The sequence below is a fragment of the Serinus canaria genome, chromosome 1A (genome assembly GCF_022539315.1).
Source record: "Serinus canaria isolate serCan28SL12 chromosome 1A, serCan2020, whole genome shotgun sequence".
Taxonomy (NCBI): Eukaryota; Metazoa; Chordata; class Aves; order Passeriformes; family Fringillidae; genus Serinus; species Serinus canaria.
In genome coordinates this window covers 53,926,971-53,939,557 of record NC_066314.1, presented here as the reverse complement: position 1 = coordinate 53,939,557, position 12,587 = coordinate 53,926,971, and the positions used below count along the sequence as shown (strand labels likewise).

Here is a 12,587-nt window from a genome sequence, read left to right as displayed (position 1 = left end):
ACTTTGGCACAGTCCGTTTTTTGCAAGCCATGCAAAAGATGTCCTGGTAGCACATCTGAGCTACAGAGAGGAACCCTGAGAACAGAAAGCAGCACCCCTGAGAAAAACATGAAAATTAAATGAAGGAAGGTTCAGACAGCATTTTCCTCAAGGCACACAAATTGTATCAGTAAATCACAGGGATAAATGCTTGCTGTGGAAAGAAAAGTTGGAAGGGAGATTAGAAAGTGAATATCAGAGAAATCAAGTCAATGACCAGCTGTCACACCATCTCCCATACTGCACCTCCTCTTTGAGGGGATTTCCTTGACAAAAATCCAAACAGCTCCAGCCTTCTCAGATTTCAAAGCCCTCCTGAAAACTCTCCTCTGCCATCATCCTCCTGAATACAGACTGTCAGATGATATCCCTTAGGGAAAAACATGGAAGTAGACGCAAAAAAATTTTCAGGGGGAATTTCTTCACTGAAAGTGTGGTCAGGCATTGGAAGGGGCTGCCCAGGGAGGTGGAGAATCCCTGGAGGTATCCAAGGAATGACTGGATGTGGCAGTGCTCTAGGTTGGATGACAAAATGGTGACTGGTCAAAGATTGGACTCAAAGATCTTGGGAGGTCTTTTCATACGTCAGTGATCCTGTTATTCAAAGGCATCATTAAGGCCAAGATTAATGATCTTTGTGTGGCTGCTTCCATCTTTATGTAAACCCCAAACACGTGTTTGCTGAATGTGTCCTTCTGCTCCCTGATTAAAAATCAAAAATAAAAAGATGGAAATCCTACTATGAGTGCAGTCACTTTGCTCTTATTTCCCCTGTAGGTTCAACATGAATGACAGAAATACCTCCCTCACCTTCAGCTAACATTTATTCAGTGGACCAATGCTATTTTAAAAAGCAGAAAGAGCTGCAGAACTGGGGAAGTCAGCTTTAAGAGAAGGAAGGAAAAATTTACTGGGCATGAGCAGATGTTCTTGTAATCATTTGCTGAAAATAGATTAATAACAGATGAGAGGTTACATTTCAGTGGGTGAAGATCAGGACCTTCTTCTGAGCTTTTGGCTAAAATCAAGCACATGTCCCTGTCTGAGGAATTATATTCCATGTTGGCAAGAGGAAGGACAGTGTGATCTAATTGGTTGTTTCCACTTCAGGCTCATATGACTACACAAATTGCAAATAAAATTAGGCAAATAATTTGATTGAAGAGATCAGATGAAGAATATGACCCTTGTATACCTGAACAAAAATAAATTGGAAAGTTGTGCTGTTCATGAAGTGATATCAGATGATGAAGAATCAGATCATTAAAAATCTTTTAAAAGCTTTAAAATCACCCCATGATAGAAAACTGAGGTAATTTTAATAAATACTAATGCAAAGTAAATAAAGTAGGGAAAACAGGACTAGGTGGCTCCTGCTGCATGGTAATCAAAAGATGCAGAAAAATGGGCTGCTGGATATTCACCTTGGGATTACTAGAACCACACTCCCATATCTTCCTAATATTCAAATTAATCAAAGAATTTTAAAATAAATTTGAAACAATCAATTTAATATCATAGCTCAAGAGACAAGCCGTCTAGCTCATTTTCTGTTGTTCACCAAAATAAAAACCTATAGGACTACTCCTCTGGTTAGATTCCTTTCCCCACTTTTCCAGGCTTCACCTTCAGCAGTTCCAGGTGCCTTTAAATGCCCTTTTTCCTTTATGACATCTGGCAAGGATCTGCTCAATTAACATTCCCAGAGGGTTCCTTGTATTGCAAAAATCTCCAAAAGTTAGAACTTGCTTTTCTCCTTGCCAGAGTGGATTTATAACTGTTTACCGGAGACACCCCCTAACTGCTGTCCTCTGATTAATTATAATTGTGTACATGCTCATCACTTTGATCTAATGAAATGCTCTCTGTCTTCTATTTTGAATGCTCAAAATCACTCCTGCTGATTCACTGTACTCTGGATGTGTCACAAATGCCAACATGTGGTGCTGGCAAACATTGGATTTGTTAGACCATTTACTTGTTATTTAATACAGCCATCCTTAATTGAGTCCTTTTTCACTTGCAGCTGATGTCCCACAGGACTTTACCCTTGGGCCTGCATTGTTCCTTGTCTCTATCATTGCACTCCCTGTTATATTATTTAAATTACAAAGTAATCCTAGGCAGATGACAAACAGATTTGTTGCTTTCATTATGCCTTTTTTTTCCCTTGTCAAATCTATATTCCATATTACAGACTTCTTCCAATAAGTTTCAAGAGTGGAAGTTTTTCAATAAATTCATTCAGAATTATTCAAGGTACAAATATATCTTGGCTGCTTCTCTGTTCTCTGAAGCTGAATTTGTTTTTCCCCTTTTAATAGGAAAGCTCAACATCAAAGTCAAATGGAAGAAAATCTGGAAGGTCTGCTTTGCTTTTCAATCAGCACATGAAAAAAAATGTATTGGGCATTTCTTTCAGTTTATCATGATTCTTAGCAGTCTAAAGCAGAGCTTTAACAGCAGCCTATATTGTATTTTTTCTGTCTTGGACTGGAAATGTACAGGCTGAATAAAATTCAAATTTCTCCAAAGGAGACTTTTTCTGTCTTCCCCACCTTAACAGTAAGACAAATGAGAACCTGAATCAGCTGCAAGTCTAAGGTTTATTCCAAACTTATCACCATCAAGGCCACAGCAGGAAAAAAAGTATAACTACAGAAGTTCTCATATAGATATATATAAAGTGATTATTCTTTTTATTGAAAGGTAAACATTCTGAAACATGGCCAGACAAGCATAACTAAGCAAAACTAAATTTATTTAGGCACCTCTAACGTGATCTAATCATATGGTACTAAAGGCATCAGGTTTGTCAGTCACTATCAAGCCAAGAAAGGGCAAAATTAATGATTTGATTTTGGAAGAGCCCCAGCCTTTTTTTTTTATGGTGAGCACACTCTTCCTAGGAACTTTGCAAATACAGAATTCATTACCGAATGCTACAGCTTAGTAAGTATTTCTCTTCATTTCCTCATCACGAAATCACTAATCACTCCATATTTAAGGAATACAGTTTATAAATAACTTACATATTAAATAAAAAGTTATTTTAAATACTGGTCCAAAGAAAAAAAAAATCTGCTGTGTATCTTAACAGGAAGAAAGTAACACCAAAGGGTAGAAAGAAGCTGAAAATAAGTCATTAACTAATGTCTAAGGGAGTCCAGGGAACGGCAAATCTTTCTATTGGTTTTTAAAAAATGTGCACAGGAAATGGAAAAGGCATAAATCATGTAAACTTCTTGGAAAAAAATCACAAATAACTGAACTTTAAACATTTTATTCTTCAGTGATTATTAAATGGACGGAAAAATACTTGAGAGCAATATTTTAATGGTTCCAGTTAATATAATGAAACAACACAAGGAAAGTGACAGTGAAACAGTTTGCAATGAGGAAAAGACAGGTCCTATTAGTTCAGTAAAAGTAATCATCTTTCCATTAATTCCATCACCAAATGGATCCATCATGTCTGCAAAGGCAATTGATCAAAAATAATGTCTGCTCTCCTGATACCAGCCCTGGAAATTGAGGTAAATACCAAAGCGATGTGATACTGCAAATAAAAAGCAATTTCTTGTTATTATACCAGAACTGTGGTCACCTTCATTTCACAAGAGCAGAGCCAAGTGCTGAGCTATTGGCCCCAGCATGGGTAGCACTGTATTGCATGACACAGCACTGCCAGATTCAGGCAGAGACTGTAAGAGTAGCTGTGTTTTCTGCCAGATAGATTTAATTTCTCTCTGTGAAACAGTGTGTTTCTGTTCCCAGAGTTTGTGTCCAAGATAGAAAATCAGACAATGATAGTGTGGGCCAGTTCCACTTGGAAAAGGAAGGGCAGGGCACTGGTCCAGGTGAGACAACAACACCCAGAATGTCCTGACATGGACATCTCAGTCCAGAGCAATTCCCTGCTCATGTTAGCTTATAGCAGAGGCTGTATCCTATAATTGTAGACTGGTAATTTAATTCTGCATCTTAATCTATGAAGACAATGGAACTTCCTTCTATTAAAAGGCTTTTGTAAAGATCAATATGTTCCAGATTGAGAAGTGCTCAAATAAGGCAATAAATTAATAAGACAATATGGCTATATATTATGCATCTTATCATTTTCATATTTGCCTTCACAAAACCCTTTTACCTTTGTCAAACTTTCCCCTTTTTATTTCCATTATTTCTCCAGGGTGTAGATTTACCTCAGTGCATGGGTACACAGACATGCTCAAGACCTTAAGCAAAGCTGCAAAATGTACACATTTTGACAGTTTACTTTTCTCTTTTCCAATTTCTACCCACAGTGATGGTGTCAATATCTTGTTTATTTTGTTCTCTTACTCACACTGTGAACACAAACAGTTAAAGAATATAATAATGAGTATAAACATAGAACAGAACACCCGGTCATGAAAGACCTGGCCAAAACACCTAAAAAACCCTAAATAATCTCATTTTCTTAGGTAAAGCACTGTGGAATGAAACAATTGGCTTTGCTCATCCTTTGCAATGTTTCCTTATGGTATTGCAACCTCTCCAACCAAAATCTTCCCACTCATGTACAGGCAGGAAATGTCTCTGAATGGAAGATGATACAGGAAGCCTAAAAACACAGGTGTGCTTCCCCAAAGAAGATGGAAATTTTTAATGGCAATGAAAAAGTGAATGAAAATGAGCTGCCAGAAACTCAAGCACAAATGTAGAATAGATTGATAAATCTCTCAAATAAAACAAAAGAAAAAACCCAGGGCACAGACCTGTGCATTTCTGCAGTGTTCAAAGCAGGATCTATATAAGGGTGAGTAAAAAATATGCCAGGATTGTCATTCATTTTAATTCATTCTAAATACACATTTGGATTAAAAATTACTGCACTTTCATCAATACTTTCCAAATGTTTATCTCTGTCCACTAATCACTACAGCATGAAAAGTATGACTTTCAAACATAAAGCAAAATCATCTCTAATTATTTACAATAACTTTATCAGCAAATTTTTCCTGTGTCAATGACACAAATTTCTTGCTATGAAGACCTGGCACAATTTCAACACATCTTCTGAGACTGAATACCACAAATAATAATAGTAAAATGTAAAATTAAGAGCCTCCTCACCCAATTCAAACTGCTTCACAGAAGAAGCAGTGTCTTCTCTAACACCTCCTGTATTTTGGTAGTGTCAACTGAAAATCACGTAAGCAGCTGGCCTGGCTACATTCAGTGCCAAATTAGCTAAAAATAAGCCACTATTCTGCAGAATACATAATATCAAACTTTATTATCCATAATAAAATCAACAAACTTCTTGAGGCCAAAGAGTTAACATTTAAAAGGGCAAAATGCAATTCCTCTTGAGGGAATGAGACTCACTAATCTGCACAGAGATTTATGGTTTCCAGATGAAGTAGCAAGATCACAGAAGTCAATCTTTAGACCAGATAACAGGCATGTACCCAGTGAGGGGATTAATGAAACAGAGACTGAACCCTCACTCTAGCAAATTCAATTTCAAGGAAAAAAGGGATTTTGAGAAAAAGAAAAAAATTCAAAATACTTTGGATGCAAATCTGAAAAATCAGAGGAAAGGTACCTTAAGATATTGCTTCATCCCTCCATAGTTGATCAACAATCATATGAAGGGATGATTCAACTTTGTGTTGGAAGATTTTAAAGTTCAATTTGTTTTTAGCAAATATATTTTAGGGGGTGTTTTGTAATTTGAAAGTGTTAACAGATGGTACAAATGTATTCAGTTTAATAAGAGGGTTCTCCAAATCAAAGGCTAAAAGCTTTTCCAGGAGGGTGTGGGCCTTCAAGGTCTCTCTCTCTCCAAAGATCAGTAGCAGTAAAAGGAAGATTGGCTGTATTTGCAGGGGTTTGACTGGAAGAGGATTAAGATGAAGATAATCAAAGTATCTGGGCTGGCTTTTTTGCCAGCAAGAAATCCAAAACCTCCCTGGACAGCTACAGCTTCACTGCAAACAGGAAGAGATGGGGGAAAGTAAGGGGCAGTCCCACATTATCATCATGTGACTCATTTTGGATACGGCAACAAGGTCCGGGGGGGGAGAAATAATCCATGAAACCAGAAGAAACTGGGTAGGAGGAGAACCTGCACTGCTGGAAAGAAAAAAAAGTCACTAAGAGGATTTTGCAGTGTTAGCAGTATCCAACATCAGCTTAAGTGGCCTGGAGAAAGATAAAGCAGATGAAGTTTTTCAGGGAAGCAAGGATAAGGGCAGATTCTGAAAAACTGTAGAAAAGCTTTGTAAGAGTCTGAACAATAGCAAAGAGGTCTGAATGTAAATAAATATAAAGCAATACCTGTGGGTTAAATCTAGATTCACATAATAAGATGCTGGGCTCTGATTTCACCAATACTGGTCAGTAATGACAATTTTGCAACAGAAAATCCTTTGAAAAATAGCAGCTCAGTATTTCCTAAGAGCCACGAAGTAAAGTAAAGCTTACATTTTATTAGGAAAGGTACAAAGACTGAGGAAAAAAACCCCATTAAAACATAGCAATATTCACATCTTGAACTCAGTGTGCACTCTCTGCCTCCTCACCTCCAAAGAGACAAGTTAGACCAAAAATGGGCTCAGAGGATACACAAAGCCTTGGTATGGCATCTACATAGGAATCACTGAAAAGACTGAGACCTTTTGTTCCAGAAACTTGAGGAAATTATTGTAGAAGTCTATAAAATCCTGCATGATAAGGAGATGGGGGGGTACATGGACTGCCTGGAGTCTCTTTCAGAACAAGCACTACGAGGCTTCAAACAAAGTCAGATTAAAAGTCAACATAGGGACATCAACATCAATGCAGCAGGGAAGTATCTTTGCCCTGTGGGTGCAAAAACTGAATATCATTTTAAGAAGAAACTGTGCCAGACTTTGGGATAGAGATCCCCAGAAGGTTCCTAGGTGGGCAAACAACATCACGTGGGGGAAGGCAGCTGAGCTGGACATAGCTGTCACCAGCAGAATATCAGAGTAAAAGCATCACAAAAGTACCATTCCTGCTGTTTCCTAAACATTTTACCACTGCAGCTGTTGGAGACCCCTGTACTACACTGAGGGAATCTCTCACAGCACAGGATCATTTCATGGAAGCATTGCCAATACCTGGAGAAGCAGTTCCCAACCAGGGAGGCACAAGCCTGCTCCAGATGAAAAGTGGAGATGTGGAGCTGGGAAGCTCTGCTGGTTATTTGCAGGCTCTGCAGATGATTAGAAGGCAGCAAGAGCAGCAGCTGCATCCTGGAAATCTGAGCGATTCATCAAGCAAAGATAAATAGTTGCTTGAAATGTTGCAGCTGAGAGTAGCATGAGAAGCTTGGCAAATGGGCTGGGAATATTTCTGTAGCGCTAGGAGATCCAGAACCCTCAGCTAATGTGGTACCAGGGCTCAAAACAGTACCTTCCACAGGAGCAGGGTAATTACTGAAATCAGCCGGTAAATATACAATATTGGATTTTCAGGAATGTTATTTAGCCAGCATTTAGCCAGCCAGAATGTTATTTAGTGATCTCTGCAGAATGTGCTGAATTATCAACACTTTTGAAAATCATGCCTCAATACGCTCAGTTTGCCAAAAATATGGTCCCGAGGGAATCATTCAGTAGATATCAATACAATAACGATTACAACATACTTTTTTCATCCATACTGGCAGTACTGCTCTCTACATGCCCTAAACTCTGTTGGCTGTATTTAGCTCTCCATTACCATAAATTCAGAGTCACTCTGGCAATACAAAAAGTAGACACCAGCTAGTCAGAATATATAAGTACTAGTTTGCTCCTTTGTAACACTAAAAATAAAGGAGGATTATTAAAAATTAAGTTGTCAAATCATTATAAAAGAAACACAAATTTCATTTTATATTATGGTTCTAAGAATAAACTGTCAGCAAACACCAAAATATCAATGTTTACTAAAGCTTGACACATTGTAAAATTGTAGGTTCTCCAATGCATTTCACAACAGCATGCAACAAAAACATTTTAGTGAGATTTAACTTTTAGCTTGGCATTGAAATATGACAATTTATGTGGAAAGATGAACAAATCACTTCTAGAGATATGAGGGTCAAGTGGGCCATTAACATTCAATTACAAAAAAGATAATTAGCAAATAGAATGCAGAATATGAATATTAACCTGATATACCACCAAAGTGTTTTATGCCCTGAGGGAAATGATTTAGCAATGGAAAAAATGTAAGACTTGTTATTCCAATCCTGGTGGCATCATACAAATTGAAGTTTACAGAAAATCACTACCTGGTTTTTGTAAAAAATGAGGTGCTATAAACTAACAGCAGTAAGTACCTTCCATCTTCCACATCTTAAAATCCATTTTATGTCTCATTTGAAGTACTCTGCATTTTGTCATTTTCAGAAATATTTTTGCTTGTTTTATATCAGCTCACTCAAAATCACACATTAACACTGCTTGCACTCATGGCTATAAATATGTATATACATTACATCACAGTGAATATTTTTGAGCTTTTGTTTTGGCATGGTTCTGTCGTATTTTTCTTCTACTTCTGCCGTAATGATTTCCTGCTAAATATTAGAAGTTTACAAAAGGGAGACCAAGAAACAAAGTCATAAGCACACTATGGTAGGCTGTGACAATAAGAGGAAGATATGCTCAGCAACAGAATGCCTAAATCACAGAATCATAGAATGGCTTGGGTTGGAAGAGACCTTAAAGATCATCTTGTTCCAACCCCCTGCCATGGGCAGGGACAGCTTCCACTATCCCAGCTTGCTCGGAGCCCCATCCAGCCTGGCCTGGAACACTGCCAGGGATGGGGCAGCCACAGCTGCTCTGGGTAACCTGTGCCAGGGCCTCACCACCCTCACAGGGAACAATTTTTTTTGTAATATCTGATCTAAACCTACTCTCTATTAGTGTGAAGCCATTGCCCCTTGTCCTGTCACTCCAAGCTTTGAGAGCCTCAGGAGATGTTCTCCTGAGGACTTAAGGGACTATGCTTGAGAAAGAACCTCAGGATATGTTCTCATAACAAACTGCGGCAGCATTCACTGTCCTCTGGCCTGGCATCACCCAAGAACTGTTGCCTACATGAACCGTTCAGCATGATCACACTTCAACTGACATCATTAAGTTTATAACAAAGGATATATCAGGACTGAGATCCAAAGGGAAAAGTGGAGGGCTTTGCTTTTTTATTTTCCCCCCACTTGCTTTGCCAGTCATCAGTAAACAAAGATGTCTCAAGCAAAACTTGAGTTCATTAGCAGGGGGCATGACCAACTCTGTCTGTCAATATCAGTTTAATGCTGATCACAAAATGCTTTTGGTTCTTGGCATGGAGTAAGGACAGTATTCAGAGATGAGAGATTTAATCTACAAAACTAGGAGCAAGAAAAACAAACTAGGAAAAAAAAAATCAGCAGATTTAAGCAGTAACAGGCAAATGAAAAGAGAGGAGGAGACCAAAGCATGAAAAATTAGATGCAAAATTTAACTTGCTAAAGAAACAATACAGAAAATTGTGGTTTTGCCTTTCATAATAGCACATCCATCTTGGCACTTCTATTACACAAATATTGCACTTGTGTTCAAGAACAATTTAAATGCATTGTGATATCCTGACCACAAAGTTCTTCAGTCAGATCAAAGTCTCATTTGCACAAGTTTGAGAGACCAGCACATATCACCTTATATTCCTACTTCAATTTATCTTGGCTACTCTGTTCTATTTTCTTGGTAATACAGAATCCATCTTTTTTTTTTTTTCTGTGTTTATTCAGAACTGAATAACTGGATCACTGAATAACTGAGCTGGATCCTCATCTGTTGTACATCCCAACAGTTGTATAAATAGCAGTAACCACACAGATCCAGATTTGGTTATATAATTTGTGCACTTGATGGGAAAACATTAAAAATATAATTTAACTTTAGCATTCACTATTAAAAATATTGAGTGGGGCTTTTGCCAAGAAATTCACACATCAATTGCAGATAACTAAACAGATGTTTTGGCTGAAGCAGGCTTCAACTGGGACATTCACACATATACAAAATGACCTCTAATACTGATAAGATATTTTGATTTTAGAGCTTCCTCAAATTTTGCTTTAACAAAAACTGTCAAATAAATATTTGCAACATGTGTTAGATCTTTTCAAATATTTATAGAGATGGTTTCCAAAAAAAAAAAAATGAAGCTATTTGCAATGCTCTTTCTGGACTAAAAGCACAAACAAACACAGTGTGTGTGTTTGTGCATAACTCTGGAAGTCTAAAAAATGCATAACTCTGGAAGTCTAAAAAAATGCCATAATTTTCCTTAAGTCTACGTTAGTATAGATACATAGATACATAGATATAGATATATTTAGATATATAGATAGATATATCTGTATATCTATCTATAGATATCTATCTATAGATATATCTATATATCTATCTATATCTATCTATCTATAGATACATAGATATAGATATATTTAGATATATAGATAGATAGATGATATAGATGATATATAGAATTAGATAGAGAGATAGAGATGATAGAGATAGAGATAGAGATAGAGATAGAGATAGAGATAGAGATAGAGATAGATTAGATAGATAGATATAGATATAGATATAGATATAGATATAGATATAGATATAGATATAGATATAGATATAGATATATAGATATAGATAGACAGATAGATAGATAGATAGATAGATAGATAGATAGATCAGATAGATAGATAGATAGATAGATAAACACAATTATTTATAACCAAATTAGAAACTCCTGCTTGAACATTGCCCCTCCAGGGAAACTTCTCTGGTGTGCAATACTTCTCCTCATGCCCCCGCCAAAGAATAAACACCATTTGGGGTTTTCATATTTCCATTTACACTCCAGCACACTTTGCCTGCTTGTAATTAATATATCAACATCTGATCCTGATTCATTTGTTCAATGCAGGCTTCTGGAGAAAAATAATACCAAATTCATGGTGGTAATGCACCTCTTGCCACTGACTGAACAAAACAGGTTGTTAAGTAATAACTACAAAATTCTACAAAATTTAATAGGCATTTATGCATGATTACTAACTAAAATTTTATACTTTTTAGAAAAGTGATCTGTAATAAATACAGCTGTCAATGTTACAGGCAAATGGCAGAATAACAACACAAATTTCTTGGGAGGAAGAAAAGCTGAAGATTTACATCAAGTGTATGGAGGTAAAAGAAAAATATTTTCAGAGCAGAAGATGTGCAAAGCAGATTTTCAGTTGTGGCAAATAACTGTAAAGATGAATACAGACATGCCAAGGGAAAACTTTCAATTTTTCATTCTCATTCCCCTTCACACAAATGCTTTCCCACATTTGTTGTCCAGAGAAGCTGTGGCTGCCCCATCCCTGGAAGTGTTCCAGGCTAGGTTGGATGGGGCTTTGCGTGACCTGGGATAGTGGAAAGTGTCTCTGCCTATGCCAGGGGGGTGGAATGAGGTGGTCTTTAAGGTCCCGTCCAACCCAAACTATCTTGGGATTGTAGGATAAACCCGTTTTCCAGCGAAACAACGTAGCATTCACATAGTTTTCACCTCCACTTTGTGGCTGTGTTCTGTTCAACAATAAAGGAGATGAAAACAGGAAACTAGAACTGAAAGGAACCCAGATAGGATGCCAGGGAACACAGGAACAGGAGGTCCTGTGCCCAAAAATACCCTCAGTCTCATGACAGTTGTTGGCTAGTTAAGTTTGATTCTTGTCTCTTCCTTCATGTATTTAACAATATTTTAAATTTAAAAACAGTTATTCCTTCTAAAAGTAATTTCACAGCAATTTTGGCGTTGACATGGAGAAAGACATAGGTATGAGTCAGGCCAGACCTCACTCCAGGAACTGCAGGAGGCAACAGCAGCTCGTCAAGCTCCTGTCATTACTCTGAACAGGCAGCTGAGAGTCAGGATGAAATTTGCTCTTCAAAGGCACCTACCCCTTCATGCTGATTATACAAAAATGCATCTGAATACAGGTACCTGGATATGGAGAGTATCAGGCAATAGGATTTACCTTGTCCTGCTAGTACTTGAAAGAGCCCTTTTAGGTCTGTCCTAAGAAAATGCCAGCAGCTCAGGGAGTGATTCTGCTCCTCTGCCCAGCCCCATGTGGCACATCTGCAGTGCTGTGTCCAGCTCTGGGCTCCTCAGGACAGCAGGGACAGGGAGCTCCTGGAGTGGGGCCAGCAGAGGCTGCAGAGATGATTTAGGGCCTGGAGCATCTCTGACAGGGAAAGGCTGAGGGAGCTGGGGCTGTCCAGCCCCAAGAGGAGCCCCAGCTGAGAGGGGCCCTCAGCCCTGGGTGTCCCTGTCTGCAGGGAGGGCTCTGAGCAGGGCCCAGGCTCTGCTCCAGGGGCCCAGCAATGGCACCAGAGGAATGGGCAGGGACTGAGCCCAGGAGGTTCCACTTGGGCAGGAGGCAGAACTTCTTCCCTGGGCAGTGACTGAGCCCTGAACAGATTGTCCAGAGAGGGTGTGGAGTC

At 38.3% G+C, this 12,587-nt stretch overlaps 1 protein-coding gene across 1 annotated transcript in view; it reads right to left on the bottom strand.

The window, feature by feature from the left end:
* The window catches only part of ANO2 (anoctamin 2), a 161,831-nt gene that overhangs the window by 127,532 nt on the left and 21,712 nt on the right, over positions 1-12,587 (bottom strand). The window lies entirely within an intron of this gene.